General features: G+C 38.5%; 1 pseudogene; it reads right to left on the reverse strand.

Moving 5' to 3' along the window:
* Positions 1 to 14,992: 14,992 nt before the first annotated feature.
* LOC114047694 lies at positions 14,993 to 16,553 on the reverse strand (annotated as a pseudogene).
* Between the last annotated feature and the right edge of the window lie 911 nt (positions 16,554 to 17,464).

Genomic DNA, 17,464 nt, shown 5'->3' on the forward strand with positions numbered 1-17,464 from the left:
CTTTTTTACTAGCTCATCCTCACATCTGGAATGTTCTCCTTTCTTGTCTGGGTCTTGTAATCAAATAATGTCCAATGGAATCCCAGTTTAATAAATACCTCCTGCATGAGGATTTTCCTGGTCCTCCCTCCTGTTATCTCCTTCCCTTCCAAAGATGTTGTGTACCACTAGGTCCAAATTAGTTCACATAATGAAACTCTTGAAGTTGTTCCATGTACTCAAATTTGCACTATTTGAAGTTTTAACTATATAAAATATGGTAATTGATTTCAGCCAAATGAAAATATACAGTATGAATTCAAATAATGTGACTACTTCAGGGGGATTTATTATTTTAATAATAGGGGATTTACTACTCATTTTTTAAAAAATTTTTGCTATATTCTATATCAAAGACATTGTACAAGGTGATAAGGATATGAAGACAAATCTCTGTCCTCAAGTCCCTTACGTTCTATGAAGGGAATACAGTATATTCATACAAGGTATTTTAAAGAGAGAAAACATTTTAAAAATGGAAAAAAATAAATCAATTTTCTCAAGGAGATGGTCCCAGAGTTCAGCTTTGAAGAAAAAATTAAAAAAAAAAACTACCAATAGGGGCTTATCTACTTTATGTGTGCATGCATATAGGTATGTGTGTTTGTGTATATGTATGTATATGCTTAGATATGCATGTTTCCCTCCCCACTCAGCCTATTAGAATGTAACTCCCTAAGGGTAAGGGCTGTTATCCCTTTATCTTTCTATTACTGGGTGGCTCAGTGGATAGTGTCCCTGACCTGGAGTCAGGAAGATTCCTCTTCCTGAGTTCAAATCTGGCCTCAGACACTGATTAGCTTTGTGATCCTGGACAAGTCGCTTAATCCTGTTTACCTCAGTTTCCTCATTTGTAAAATGTGCTAGAGTAGGAAATGGCAAACCATTCCAGTATCTTTGCCAAGAAAATCTTAAATGGGTGCATGAAGTGTCAAAGACAACTAAAAATGACTAAATAACACCTAAATAGCACCTAGAAGTGCTCAACACATAGTTGATAGCAATAAATGCTTGACTGAATAATTGAATATAAAATTGTAAAACAGCGCTAGTATGTCTTGTTGAACTCAAATCACACTGAATTTTTCAAACACATTTCATCCTCATAATAATACCCCAGGTTCCACAGTTTCTGGTTGAGTTTTGATTTATTCTTTATTAATTGCCCTACTTCCCAGCTGTGGAAGTTCCCAAGGTAGTTTGCCTCTTCTAGATGATTCCAGAAGGATAGACTCCAGTGGAGTTCAGCTGGACTTGAGTGCTTATTAAAATCAAATTTGGATTGGGTAAGGGGATTGGCACTTGATATATGAGAGAAGAGCCAGTTTGCTACAGGTGCATTGTGCTTGCCCAAGGGGAAATTCATGAAAAATCTCTAGCTTCCAAAAAACATTACATTTCATTAACTAGCCTACCCCTTTTGGAAAGGATTCTGCCTACTCTATTCTGTTTGAGCTTCAATTGTGATAAGCCCCTTTGCTGATGCCAGATGTATTATTGTGCAGTGTATAGCAGCTAATCACCCAAGGTCAGGGCCAAATGTGTGTGTATGTGTGTTTAAATTATTTTTATAACTATGCCTCTGTCTTCACATTTGCACAAGCCTGATTCCAACCTCACTTCAGAACTTCAGAGCATGTGGGTAGTGGTACATACTGTGAGAGAAATTTATAATTCAAAATTCTAAAATTTTGAAAATAATGATAATTTTGAAAATAATTCTAAAAAATAATACTAGTAGTAATAGGAGAGGAAGCAAATTGTTTTAGGTTGTTGTTGTTCTTGATAAAGAGTCTCTGTCGAAACATCAAATTGTAGACATAATGATCATATGTAACACTAGGTAGCACCAGAATCAAAACTAGGAACTTGGCTCAGACAATTTATTTATTTTCTTTTCTTAAAATTTGATCTGATATTTCCCAATCACATGTAAAATAATTTTAATAATAATTTGAAACAAATTTTGATTTCCAAATTCTCTCCCTCTCTCACACCCCTTCCCCATTACTGAGAAGGCAGACACTTTGATTTTGATTATATATGTGAGGTCATTCCAAACATATTTTCATATTAGCCATGTTGCAAAAGAAAATACAAACAAAATAAAACAATATAATAAAGCAAGTTAAAAAAATACACTTCAATCTGTATTTAGAATTCATCAGTTCTCTCTCTGAAGGTGGATAGCATTTTGTCATGGGTCCTTTGGAATTATTTTACATCACTGACTTGATCAGAGTAGTTGTCTTTCACAGCTGATCATCCTTATAATGTTGCTGTTACTGTGTACAATGTTCTCTTGGTTCTTCTCACATCACTTTGTGTCAGTTCATGTAAGTCTTTCTCGGTTTTTCTGAAAATATCCTCTTTGTCATTTCTTACAGCACAATATTTTTTCACCACAATGATATACCACAACTTGTTCAGTCACTCCCCAATTGATGGGCTTCCCCTCAATTTCTAATTCCTTGCCATCATAAAAAGAACTGCTATAAATATTTTTGTGCATATAGGTCTTTTTCCTTTTGCTTTAATCTTTTTGGTATTAGTTGTATTGCTGGGACAAAGGGTATGCACAGTTTTATAGCCCTTTGGGAATAATTCCAAATTGTTCTCTGGAATGCTTGGACTAGTTCACAACTCCATCAACAGTGCATTAGTGTCCCAATTTTTCCACATCCCTTCCAGCATTTGTCATTTTCCTTTTCTGTCATTTTAGTCATCTGATAGGTGTAAGATGGTATCTCAGAATTGTTTTAATTCTCATTTCTCTAATCAGTAATGATTTAGAGCATTTTTTCATGTGACTGTAGTTTTGATTTATTCTTCTCAACACTGCCTTTTCAAATTCTTTCACCCGGTCAGACAATTTAAAGAACATTAGCGTGTTCTCCAAATGTAAATGCACTTCATCACAAGGGATTCCTTTCTGTCCTTTACCCCAACCGACCATGGATTGTTTTATCTCATAAGCTGAGAACATTTTTTATTAATTAATACATAATATTTTGAAACTACTCCAATTGCATTTTCCCAGAACTTGAGACTACATCATATGCTCTTGAATCTTAAATCTCTTGCCTAAATTCTAATCCTTGTTCTTTTAGTGACTAGACATGTGACAGTCAAGCCATAATTTTGGACCTCAGTTTTTTCATCTTTAAAATGGAGCAGTAGATGATATGGAGGGAAAGGTTATAGGGTGGGACTGGATAATCTCAATAAGTTCTACAATTATATGATTCTATAAAATGGAAATAGATCATTAAAAGCCTCCAGCTTTGGATTTCTTGACTTTTCATATCATGGCTTCTATATATTCTAATAAGGAACATTTTATTTTAATACAAGCAATCTCTTTCCCCATTATACTTCTTTAAATTAATAGTAGTTTATTTTTTTCTGCTAAGCCTCATTGTAAATACATTACTTAGTCCTGAGCTTCAATCACATTTCTAATTATTCCCCAAATAATTTTCACAAAGTTCTCCTTTGACATCTGTTGTATGCTGATAGGGTGAGAATCAAGTGCTAAAGTGTCTTTAACTATGCTTCATGATATCCGATTGTTAAAATGAAAAGGAAAATATATTCAATTTCTTTGGAGATAAAATAGTTCTTTCCCAGCTCCCAAAATGATAGTCAGTGTTGAAAATTCTTCTTTGCCATCTTAGTGCAATGTATCCTTCATTCACTATAAATGTATATAGATGCAGTCATTGCTACAATTCACCTATAGTTAATTTTATTGAGTGCCAATAATGTGCAAGGCCCTGGGATAAATGCTGGGGGATACAAAATTTTAAAAATAGTTCATGCCCCAAAGACACTGAATTTTATATAATCATAGACTTATAGAAACTATAATTGAGAAATTTCCCTCCCATGTCTTACTTGGTTCTAGGTGCTACTGTAGCTCAAGGGGCCCTGGGAAGTAATCAGTGGGGTGCAATACTAGTGTAAAAAAACTCCATGACAAATGTAGGTAAAGCAACATTGAAACTTGAAATAGAAAATTATATTACTAGGAACATCGTATTGGAATACATGGTCTCCAGTTTGTGCAATATAATCAAGAATTATATGTACAGTATTAACAATTTCTTAGTGTAGGAAATACTAGTCTATCATATTCTTACATACATGCATGCATGCATACATGCATGCACAATTCCATACATGCACATATATACAGGTGTATAAATATATGTATACAGAGGTGCATGTACATATATAAACATGTATATGTATATAAACATATGTATATGTGTGTATGAACATATATGCTTGCATATATAAACATGTATATATATATACACATATATATTCTAGCATGTATACATTCTCCAGACACTCTTCAAATGAATGCTAATGGGGCAAGTCTGCAAGAACATCAGAGGAATGAAAGACAATGCATGGGCAAAATTTATGTATCCCAGTGAGATTTTTTTTGAAGATTTATATTTGTACACTTTTGGGGCCCTAATAATAATCTAAAGGTCAGACACAGGTAGTGAATTTCTTTCAAGTACTTCCAAAGTAGAAGACTATGCCTTCTTGTAGGCCTGCATATTGAACATAGCAACTCTGCAGACACATAAGGACTGATGTTCCCAGATTAGTTTGAGTAATACCAAATGACTTTGCAGTTTTTCATTACATACAGAAAGAGTTTCATAGCTCACATATAGCAGTGATGTTTTATCAGTTTCCTTGATTATCAGGGATTTTAAGGGAATGATTGGAAGAGAGAAAAGGTACTTGTCCGTTACCTCCATTTGCAAATCTGTGCTTTGGGATTCTTGTGCATTAGATTTGGTCTAGGTCGGTGGTGGAGGGAGAGGAAGTAGATAGTGGTGGTGCTGATAGAGTCTTAATCACCCATTATTGCCCTTGCAAATTTATTATTCAGCAGGCTGAAATGTAGGTGGAAGATGGCTCTTATGACCTTGGCAAGGGTCTGAGACATTCCTTATCTGTGTAAGTACAGAGTTGAGTATAGCAACTAGCAAAAAAAAGAAATTAACAAAGATGTCATCAAACTTGACCATGATCTGAATTTTTTTAACTATTAACATTTAATGGCCCAATATACACAGTAAACAGGCTTACAGTTAGTCAGAAGTTTTATTTACCACTTCTTATACTGTGGTGGCTTCAGTGGTATGCTTGATTCAATTTGAACTGTCTCAATAGAGCCAATGGTTAAATTTTTAGTGTGAACATTTATACCTCAGAAATTGGCCTAAGCTACAAATCAGGGTTTGAGTTATTATTTTGTTGATTGCCTAGGCTTAAAGAAATGGGTAAAATGTTGATAATGTAGATTAAACTTAATGTGCGGCACATAATTTTTTCTAGAGATAGTTGTTAAACATTTAACAGCATATTCCTATATATTTTAAATCTGTAAGAAGGATTACTTGGAAAGACCAGGAGGACTGGAAAATGCTTCTACTATATCAGGTAAATTGAGTAGTTCTGGGTAACCTTAACACTTTGACCATAGTAATCAAATAAGCCACTGTTTTTCAGAGTAGTATTTTAGAGGGAAGAGATCACTGAACTGGGAATTAGGGGACCTGAGTTCTGCACTGACTGTACCTCCAATGAGCTGTGTATGCTTTGACAAGTCACTAAATCTCTCTGAGTTTCATCCATAGAATATGAATATTAGACTCAACAATCTCTTTGCTCTCTTTAGCTCTCATTTTCAATGACTTGGCAATTTCTAGCAATGCAAATGTTTTTATATATGGATATAGTATATCACTTAGGTTGTCCAGATTCTCTGTTGTCAGCAGTTAATCTACATACATGTCAGTGTCACTGTATTAGTCATAGGGATAGCTGCAGTCATGAGGTCATAAAGGCCATGTTAAATGTGCTACAATGCATTTTTAAGATCCATATATACCTAATTATAATATGAATCCCAAATTACTGGGCACCTTAACCTCTGCAAGGTGCCCCGTATCTCTCTCTCTCCAAGGGCAATGTAGCAGTTGTATTGTAGTTTTACATACACAAATAAAATCTACCAGGCTAAGCTTTCCAGTTATGAAAGCAAGCATCTTGACAGCCTACCTTACCAATAATAGTCATTCAGATATTATGCAAGTGATTGAAGATACCATCAAAAAATCATGAAACGATGCATAACAAGTAGGAAAACTCAAACCCCACAAAAGAAATGAAGAAATTGATGAAATCAGAGTGTAATAACATAAGGAAGCATGAGATAAAGTATGTCAGATTATTTTATATTAAAGGATTGAATGATGGAATAGAAGCAGGAGCCAGAGAAGATAATATTGTGAGGTTTGGATCCATTAATCAGGCCAAGCATCAGACAAACAATATCGTAAGACCTCCTAGAAGAGTCACACAAGCTGGATGTTTTATATATTTATTGGAAAATTCAAGTCAACATTCTCAGGGAAAATAAAAACAACAACAACTACAACAACATCTACATCCATAAACAAACAAACAAACAAACAAAAACAAAAACTGATCATTGAGATCAATGCTTTTTTAAAAGTATAATCAACTACTGAGAAACCCAGAAATAATCAAGCATGTGGGTAAAATATTAGCCAAATCTTCTCTTTTAAAAGGAGAATATGAAAGCCTTGTATGCATATAAGCTTAGAACATTTAACTGCCCTACTAGAAGACAAAAAATAATCATAATACTTATAACGACCATTGTTGTATATCCAATACTTGGACCCCTCTCTCTTAAAAAGATTAATTAAGGATAATTAGTCAGGGTAAATATATTTTCATGTCCATGCATCACAACTTAAGAGGGGGCAATGAGTTGATGCCCCCAAATACATGGGCTGATTTTGCATAATATAATAGACAATGTATATGCTTAATTGGCTATTACCTTGTGAATTAATGTGAAAAGATTTGCAGTGTGAAAAAATTTGTATGCATCTCAAATCTCCTGGAAAAAAAAAACTTCATTTTTTTTAGTACATTATATTGGACTTAATATGGATATTTGTTATGACTGTATCTGTAGCTAGGCTTTGTGGAATGACAGAAAAATGAATTATGGAGAAGTAATAAAACCTTGAGCAACTGGAGTTTGGATTACTTGGTCTGCTGAGTTTTGGATTTCAAGTTTGTTTGTTTTTTTTAATGTAGGTGACCTATTTTTTAGTGACTTGGAGTCCTTACGCTATTAAGCTGCACAAAGCTATGTATGTGTAACACTAATAGTGGGACTTTAATCTACCAGGCAATGAAATTCTGATCATGGCCTGGGTTCATTCCTTACCATGCTGTTTTTCTTGGCAGTTTTAGCAACTCATAGTTAAGAGATAAACTGTATCTAGACTTTGATATTATATATAGAGAACAAATTGTCTTGCAATTGTGGTTTTAATATGTTTAGATGTAGTTCACTATTTGTTTTTGTTTTCATTTCCTTTTCTGTTCTTCATATAACACAGCTATTAAGTGCCAGAGGGGAAAACAATATGACATTGATGAAAAAGTGCTGGGTTTTGAGGCTCCCTGGAATGAAATATGATGTTCCTGGATCTGTCAATGCTTTTGTAATGCAACTGATAACAATATACCTTAATCAATACATGTCAACGTGAATTTGTATTACTGGAGATGTGGCTGCTTTTGTATGTTGTTTCAAATAAAAGGGGACAAAAATCAATATGAAAAAACAACACTGTGAAATGGAAGAGAAAAAATACTATTGCAAAGTGCATTGGCATGCTGCATGAAGAACTGTTATTCAGAGAAAGGAGAAATTGCATTCTTTGAAGTCAGAACTCTTTATTTGTGGTTGCCGAATTTGGGGCTGAATTCATTCTAAATAAATTTGGACAAGCATAGGTTATAGGCAACACAACTTTGAATAGAGAAGAAAGGTACCTTAAAAGAAAAAATAATGTAATACGTGTCTGGCCCTTGCTATTAAAATGCTTAGCTAAATGAAATCACTGGGATTAAATTTATTTAGAAATAAATGCTCTGAAAACAACAACAACAACAACAACAACAACAACAACAGAACTCTTGGGCAAAGTGCTTTGCCTGGCCAGATAGAAAAATACATCTTGACTGACCCCGAGTGCTCTTGGAAGCTTTACCTGATCTGGTTATCATGTGTGACTGGTTTTCATTTCTCCAAATATTCTATTTCTTATTCATTTACTTAAGAGTTAACATCCACAAGCTGATCCATTGAATTTTTCTATTTGCATTCAAGCAGAAAGGGGTCAGAAAGTGGGGGCAAGAAGGAGGTAGGAATGTCAGTGGAGTTGATACCTTGAATTAGCTTAGCATCAGGAAATTTGCAAGAATGTTAGGAAACTAGGATTTTGCACTCCATTTGAACTGATATTTAATGATGTAATTGAATAAAAGGATTTTTTTTTCTTCAAATGCTTCCAAAACCTGTGCTATTGATTCCAACTTAATTGGATTGTGGCTACAGTTTAGCAGAATGTTTTCACAGGAAATGATGAAACACTCTTTGTTATTGAATATCATTTGAGAGAAAAAAAATTTTGCTGAAAACTCCCAGAAGCTTTCCAGAAGCTGGCCTTCATTCCACTATCTAGTTTCCTGATAGATTTGCCAGTATCTGGTCCCACCTACCACTCCTCCCTTAATATGCACTGAAGCCAAATGCAAACCTTCCCCCCCAGACAAATGCATCATTTCCTGGAGAAAGCATTAGAGATCATTAATCTGGCATCCGTATCCTTTTCTTGCTTTCTTTTATTTTACTTTTTCAGTCACCAAGCATTCTTTTTTTCTTCCTTTCATGTCCCAACAAACATTGGGAGAAGAAAGGAAAAGAAAGGCAGGAAGGAAAGAAAGAAGGAAACAGAAAGAAAGGGAAGAAGACAGAAAGAAAGGAAAAAGAAAGAGAAATGAAGAAAGAGGAAGAAAGGAAAGACTGAAGGAAAGAAGGAAGAAAAAGAAAAGAAGATGGGAAAAAGAAAGAAAGAAAAAAGAAAGAGAAAAATGAACTCTGGTATCAAATAAGCAAAAAACAAAACATTCCCATATTGAGCATGTCCAAAATCACATTTCTTTTTCTGTGTATTGGTTAATTATCTCTCTATCACATAGTATGAATCATTCTATATCAGTTCTCTATAATCACATTTGATCATTTATTCAACTGCATGATCAAATATCTGTCCAAATAAAATAAAAACTTCTAGATTTCTCAAACTTGCAAATTTTCTGATGGTAAACTAGTTCAAGACTCCAACTCCACTGACAATCCTCTCCCCTTTTTGTTCCTTTTATCTATCCCTTTGAAGGCAGTGATATCTCCTTATGGTTTCCTCAGTTACTAGTGCAGTGCTTAACATGTAATGAATCACCAATATTTTCTTAATGTTTGGAATGAGAATAACATTTTTAAAAATTATGTGATGGAGTACTTAAGAATAAAATTATAAAATTGAAAAGTTGGAATGGACCTCAACCTATTTATTTGAACATGTCCCAAAAGTGGGAATCTCCTCTAGAACTCTCCTTACAAATTGCCATCCAGAAATCTCCTGAAGACCTCTAGCATAAGAGAATCCCTTTCTTCATGAAGCAGCCTATTGCATTTTTATACGTCTCTAAATGTTAAGATTTTTTTCCCCTTGTTTTGAGCTGAAATCTTCCTCATCTACTTGGAGAGAACTAGGCAGTGCAATGGATAGAGATCTGGGTCTGTAATCAGGAAGGCCTGAGTTCTAATCTGGCCTCAGATACTTATAAGCTATGTGATCCTGAGCAATTCACTTAACCTGTATCTGTCTTAGCTTCTTCAACTGTAAAACAGAAATACTATAGCACCTATCTCACAAGGTTGTTTTGAAGACCAAATGAGATAATGTTTTAAAGTGCTTGGCACAGGGCATGGCATATATCAGGCACATAATTATTGCTTGTAATTTACATTTGTTGGTCTTAGTTCTGCCTTCTGGGTCAAGCAAAATAAATCAGATGGTGATGATGATGATGATGCTGGTGGTGGTAAAACTAGCTTGCCAAAGTGCTGTATGGTTTACAAAAAGCTTCCTCTAAATTATCTTATATGATGATGATCACAATGTTGATGTAAGTCTTCATGTATTGACTCTGGTTTAAGGACTGAACCAACTATTGATCAAAATGTGTTGTAATCCATGTTCTGATGTTTTGGGGTTACTGAGAGCCTTAGAGGAAATCTCTTACATTAACTTAAAAGTTCATTCAATGTAATCTAATGCTTCCCTGAGTTCCATTCCTGACCTCACTTTGAAACCCTGGGTGCATTATTAGCAGTTTGCCTTACATTCTGGCACTGAGAAATGGAGTTGATCATTTTAAATAATTTGTAATGGTCTTAAGGCAAACAAAAGACTCTTTCATGAGTCAAGTGGGATGTAAAAAGGGGCCCTGCACAGGGAAACTGGGTTCAAGCCTTGTATCCACCCCTTCCTAGTAGTATATCTTTAGGCAAGCCACTCCTTTTCATGGAGGCTAAATTACCTCATATAATACAGAAATAAAAATTCCTTTTCTGCTCATATCAGATGAATCTCATGAGAATCAAATGGATGTGAAAATGCCCTGTAAATTGTCAGTGTTACATATAGAGTAAGATATTATTATTATTATTAGATATAAAATATCATTTTAGAGGATGTCATCCTTTACTTGAATATCTGGTTTGCTAATATCAGAAGGCAAACAAAATACAAAGAATTGAAATGAATAAAGATGAGAACATTTTCATAGAAAGAATTAATTTTATTATTTATGATATATATAAATAATCCTTGGCATACTTTGATAAGTGATTGTTACATACTCTAAAAAATTTCAAAAACTGTACCAATTTTGTGAAGCTGGATGACTCTAATATAATAAGTTCACATTTAGTTAAACTCAAAACTTGGAAACTAAAATAATATTTTTTTCTGAAGATTGGGAGGGGAATGATGAATTATATTTCTTAACTGCCATTAAGAAAAAAAATTGTTGGAAAAGAAGTAGGAGAGATATTTTTAGCTAAAAAAAGGAGAAGGCTTCATTCTATTAGAGCAAAGGATTTATGGCTATCTATGGGGTGGGTTAAAACATGTTTTTTAAGTGATTGGCTGTACTCTATGACCTGTAAGGGCCTTTTGAATTCTGAAATTATGAGTTTGCAATTGCATAGAGGTGATAGGAGAATTAGAGAAATAACTGTATAAAAGAAATTATTTGTAAAGTGCTAATCAAAAGGTGCAAGCATAGTTCTAACAGCTCAGAGAAGTGAAGGATTATTTCTGTCTATGGAAATCAAGGAAGGCTCAAGGAGGTAGTGGTACATGACTCCAGGTTTAAGGATGGATGTGATTTGGACAAACAGAAGTGGGAGAGAAGGGAATTCTAGACAGAGGAAATAGCATAAGTAAACGAAAAGAAGGGGGCAGCTAGGTGGTGCAGTGGATAGAGCTCTGGCCTTGGAGTCGGGAGGACCTGAGTTCAAATGTGATCTCAGACACATGACACTTACTAGCTGTGTGACCCTGGGCAAGTCACTTAACCCAATTGCCTCACTAAAAAAAAAAAAAAAAAGCAAAAAAAAGTGTAGAAGAAAAAGGAAAAGAAGTAGGGAGTTAAAGAAGAGTTTGTATTTTCACTCTCTTCCCAATTGGTCAAATTATTGTGGCTTTGATTGAAGGAAGAAGAAGTCTAAAATGAAATTCGTCACAAGAAATAACATGACCAGAAGCAAAGGGGTGTAATGACTACAACGACTACAGTCAATTAGAGTCATCAGGTCATTATGGCAGTGATAGAACTCTATTTACCAAGGCAACCATTGGATTCATCCAGCCTGATCCATGAGTGATGATCTAGCAGCAATGAGACAAGGCCAAGGACAAGATAAGCAAGACTGAGAAAAGTAGGAGGTGTGGGTGCTTTTGTCTTTACTCTTGGTCACTGGATCCCAAATTCTTGTGCCCATGAAGGGAGTCCTGGGTCCAAAATTCTACCAGAGTTTCTAATCTTCATGTTATGACTGAGCTGTATGGTATGAATCAAATTATTAAGGAGATTTTTTTCCTTATCTTCCTTTCTTTGCCTACTCAAAGGGGGAGTGGCTATAGGAAAATAAACAAACTCAAAGTGTGCATTTTTTGAACTCCTGGTATTGATGTGGCTTATTTGTTGTCTGAGCACTATTGGGTTTGGAAGGGGCTGTATGAGTGAGCAAATCAAACAATCAATAAACCAGCATTTAAAAAAAAAAACAGTCTGTGACAAGCATTTGGAATAAAAAGAGAAAGAAAAACCAATGCCTGTCCTCAAAGAACTTGCAATCTAATGAGGGGGATAAAATGTATATAAATAGGTTCACACAATGTACACACAGACAGAAAGAGAAGAAGCTACTATTAGGTTGGGGGGAAGGGGAACTTGAAAAGATAATGTTTGAGTTGAGTCTCAAAGGAAACCAGGAATTTTACGAGATAGATGTGAAGAGGGAGAGCATTCCAGGCATGAGGCTCAGCCAGTTCAAGGAACAGATGAGAGATGGAACATCTGGAGTCAGGAATAGTTAAGTAGGCCTATGCGACCATCAAGTGAATATAGGGCAGCAATATGTCCAGGAATACCTGGGTTTAAGGTGTGCTATAATATATCTTGGCTGGGCAATCCTGGGCAATTACCCTAACCTCTCAGTGTTCTTGTCAATTCTCTAAGACCACAAGCTTCAGAGAGGGTGCCAACCTATATTGGTAGAGAAAATGTCCTTATTCAGGAGTTAAATCACAGATCCAGTCATTATGCCCCATGCTATATACCATTTAATATGACCCATTAGTTAACCAAAACATTCTATTAAATAGGACAGATAGCTCCACCCTCCAAAAACTCTAAGTCACAGTTTCCTTGTTTTTCCTATTTCCATATAATTAGATCTAGACCAGGGGTGGGGAACCAGTGTCCTCCAGGCCACATGTGGTCTTCTGGTCCTCAAGTGCAGCCTCTTGACTGAATCTAAATTTCACAGAACAAATCCCCTTAATAAAAGGACAGTCAAAAGGCCATACCCAAGGACCTGGAAGGCCTGGAGGCCACAGGTTCACCATCCCAGATCTAGACACATGCAAACTTTTGAAATAAAGAAAATTTATTATCAGTAACTTTTTTACAATTAGGTAGATACTATTATCCTTTTCACTTCTATTTAGGAGTACAATGCCTTTATATTTTGTTTGCTTACTGCTTCTTTCTCTAACCACATAAGTATGTTATTACAAGTATGGTCTCCCGCTATAGATTTTTTTCTGGCTCTCTGCCAGAAAAGCTAACCAGTCTTAGGTCCCCATTTTTTTTAATCTTGATTTTTGACTAGCTAACTGATATGATACCTTCATTGGAGATAAGGTGTTGGCATTCTCATATTAATAACGGATTTGTTACTTTGTTACTGACATCCTGAAAATTTCATTATTTTGGGATTTCTATTTATGTGCATTGTTGCAAACCAGTGGGGAAGATGATTTCTGGAGGTGAATCAAACAGCATTCCTCAAATCATCCCACATACATGTCAGGCATTGGGGCTGCTTTGTGTTTGAGACAGGACCATGTCATATGATGAGGATTCAGGAGAAATCAGGAGCATAGGTAGGAAAGAACAGATCAACCTTCTTGAGGCTCTGAGTAATGCAGAAACATCTTATATCTCATGTATTCTGGTGAAGATGAAACTTCAGCAGGGAGAAGTTTGAGAAAAGGATTGGGCTTGTCTTCAGCAATATACAGCCTTTTGTGCACAGGGAAATATGGAGAAGGTGGAGTGAAACAATGAAGGAATATTGGAAAAGTCTTGAGTCAAGAAGGCTTTTTTAAAAATTAATTTATTTTGAATTATCAACAATCACTTCCATAAGCTTTTGAGTTTAAATTTTTTTCTCCCCTTCCCTCCCTCCCTCCCTCCCCAAGATGGGTGTGCAATGTGACATAGGCTATACATACACATTCCTATTAAACACGTTTTCACATTAGTGATGTTGTAAGTAAGAATCAGAACCAATAAGAGGAACCACCAGAAAGAGGAAACAAAACACAACAGAAGTAATAAAAATAGTGAATAGTATGCTTTGATCTGCGTTCAAACTCCATAGTTCTTTCTTCTTTGTGGATAGCATTTTCCATCATGAAGCCTTTGGAGATGTCTTAGATTCTTGTATTGCTGAGAAGGGTTAAGTCTATCAATATTAGTCATTGCCCAATGTGGCTGTTACTGTGTATAACGTTCTCCTGGTTCTGCTCATTTCACTTATTATCATACCATATAAATCTTTCCAGGTTTTTCTGAAGTCAGCCTGTTCATCATTTCTGGTTTTTTTTGTTTTTGTTTTTGGTTTTTTTTGGCCATAGAAATGTCTTTATTGAAGCCAGGCAGAGCGAGACAGATGTCATGCTGAGTTGGGGGGAAGGAGGCATGCGGAGGTCAGTGCTGACACCCCAGGCGGCTTTGGAGGCCCTAATGTGAGTGTGGTGCTTGGCCAGGATGGTGGGAGGGGGTTCAGGAATGGGCCCGGGGGTTGTAGTGTCTTAAAAAATAGAGATTTCTCTAAGGGGGAGGGGCTAATTGTGAATATCAAGGCACTGGGGGGGTTATAGGGAGTCACTGAGGGGGGTCACCAAGGGTCTCACCAAAAAGGGGACAATTTGGGGTCATTTCAGGCCGTCTGGGGCTGCTCTGGGGTCAGTGTCTATGAGGGGATATCGTATGGCACGGTCAGTGGTAAGTAAGGGATAGCTCTGACACTGATGCCCAAGTTAACTGGAGTCTGATCCAGAGGGGTGGGATACTGGGGGGGAATTGGGGTTGGTATATTTGGGGTGAGCTGGGACTTGTATTTGAGGGGGTATATTGGGGGGTAGTTGGGGCCACCATCAGTTCCTGGTTCCTACGACTGCATTTCTGCCCGAAGCATCCAGGGAAACCAGCATCAGAAGAGTAACCTGGAGATCGAGTTTTCTGATGTGATGTCCTTGGGAGTCCGTACAGTTGGGAATGTGTGTTTGGGCTGAGTCATGGTCACTTGGAGTGTCTTGGCTGTGATGCTGTCCTTGGGGTTTCAGTGGAACCACCAATTCTTTGTATGCGGGATGCTGGTGCAAAGACCCCGTGGCGAGGAGGACACATGAAGTGTCTGACACCGAAGACAGAGCCATCGTGTTTCCCCATGGGGTGCTGGAGCTCAATGCCAAACCAATACCCGGGGGCAAAGTCTGTCTTCCCATAGAAGTGAATCACACCCTGCTTCTGTCCAGCCATCAGCACCTGGTCCCCAGCTTCAGCTTTTAATCCTTCCCGCTGGAGGCTGCCCAAGGAGGGCGATGGCTACTTTTTCTTTGCTTTGCGCTCCTTTCGGCCTTTGAAGCGACATGGGAAAAGTCCATCCGAGGGGTGCGAGGGGTGGAGGTGACAGAGGAAGGAGGGGCATCGGCTGCTTTTGACACCTTGGAAACAAAGGCAAACAGCCTCTGCTTAGGGGGGCAGATGAAGTACCGCACACCCCCTACGCTTCCATCGTTCTTGCCCTCCGGCTCGTCTAGCTCCACGCCCACCCACTGGCCACTGGCGAACTCCGTGGTCCCACAGAAACACAGCGTCCCTGCCTTCTGGCCATCTAGCAGGACCCGGTCCCCAAGCCGAAGGCCAAGGGCGCTGAGCATGAGGTTGCCTGGGACGTTGTCATAGTTGGGTAATGTGACCTTGGGGAGGGCACAGGACAGGGGGACAGCCTCCTCCAGCAGCGTCCTCAGCTCCTTAGCCACGAGGGCAGCCTCAGCCTTGTCCAGGGACATGTCCATAGTGTCTGGGACAGCCTCAGCCGGGACTTGGCCCTTGCGGTTCCGCAGAGCAGGGTTGGCACCGTGCTCCAAGAAGCAGCGGGCGGCCCCAAGGCACAGGTTGGAGGCTGCGATGTGCAGGGCTGAGCAATGATTGAAGTCACTGCATGTAGAGTTCACCACTCGGGGCCGGGCCCCCTTTAGCAGGACTCGGATGAGATCAGGGACGTCAAAATATGCCGCATAATGGAGCACGTTCATGTTTGTCCAGCGGCTCCGCAGGGTGACGTCACCCCCGAGGGCCAGCAGCTGCTGCGACAGGAGGACAGCGGCCACTGGGTCCCCAACACCATGAGCCCTGGCTTTGCAGGCATAGTGGAGTACGGTCATTCACATGACATCCACGGCGTAGGATCTCATTGCCAATGACGTCAATCTTGTGCTGAACTTGGGGTACACATTGGCGGATGCTGGGTCATTGGGGTCAAAGAAAGTGAAGGCACAGTCCTTGGGCAGCCGGGCTGGGGCTGAGGGGTGCACCACTGGCTTCTGCCTGTGCTCCGGGATGGGGCTGCGAGCTTCTGGCAGCGCCTCCTCCTCCTCCTCTTTCTCCTCCAACTCCTCCTCTTCTTCCTCCTCCAGGGGCAGCGCTGCAGCGTCCATCTTCGTCATGGCCCCAGGGGTGCTTGGGGAGGGGGTTGGGGCACCCAGGGGTCCTGGGGTCTCAGCCCCGGGTGCAGAGACCAAGAAGGGGAGAGACTGATGCAAACAGAAGAGGATGGAGATGGAGAGCCTGTTCATCATTTCTTATAGCCCAATAGTATTCCATTACATTCATATACCACAACCCCAGTTGATGGGCATCCTCTCAATTTCCAATTCTTTGCCACCACAAGAAGAGCTGCTACAAATATTTTTGTACATGTAGTTCCTTTCCCCATTTGTATGATCTCTCTGGGATATAGCCTTAAAAGTGCTGTTGCTGGGTCAAAGGGTATGCACATTTTTATAGCCCTTTGGGCTTAGTTCCAAATTGCTCTCCAAAACGGTTGGATCATTTCACAACTCCACCAACAATGCATTAGTGTTCCAATTTTCCCACATCTTCTCCAACATTTATTATTTTCCTGTTTTGTCATGTTGGACAATCTGATAGGTGTGATGCGGGACCTGGTGGTTTTCTGAGCTGGTTTCCACCGGTTCCTCCCCACCCCCATTGCCCTCACTGAGGCACTCGGGGGTCCAGGTTTTGGTATTTGCCTGCTCTACCCTCAGGGTTTCAGGATCTCCTCCTGGTATGCTGAGGTGGGTCTTTCCTCCAGCTTGCTGGGATGCCTCCCATTCTGTACTGCTCCCCTTCCCGCAGGGCAAGAGGGGCTTTTCCCATTAATCTCTCAAGCTACCTAACCTATTGGACCGCTGCACACTGTCTTTCTTCTAGTTCAGCTGTTTCAGGGTTTTTCCTGGGGCAATATTTTCTGGGCTTTCAGAGGTTAAGGGAGGGTAAGAGTGACTTACTTCTTACTCCACCATCTTGGCTTCTGGAAGCCATCTTTTTTTTTTTTTTGCAATTAATATTATTT

This window comes from Vombatus ursinus, unplaced genomic scaffold, assembly GCF_900497805.2.
Source record: "Vombatus ursinus unplaced genomic scaffold, bare-nosed wombat genome assembly UNPS02001419.1, whole genome shotgun sequence".
NCBI classification, from domain to species: Eukaryota; Metazoa; Chordata; class Mammalia; order Diprotodontia; family Vombatidae; genus Vombatus; species Vombatus ursinus.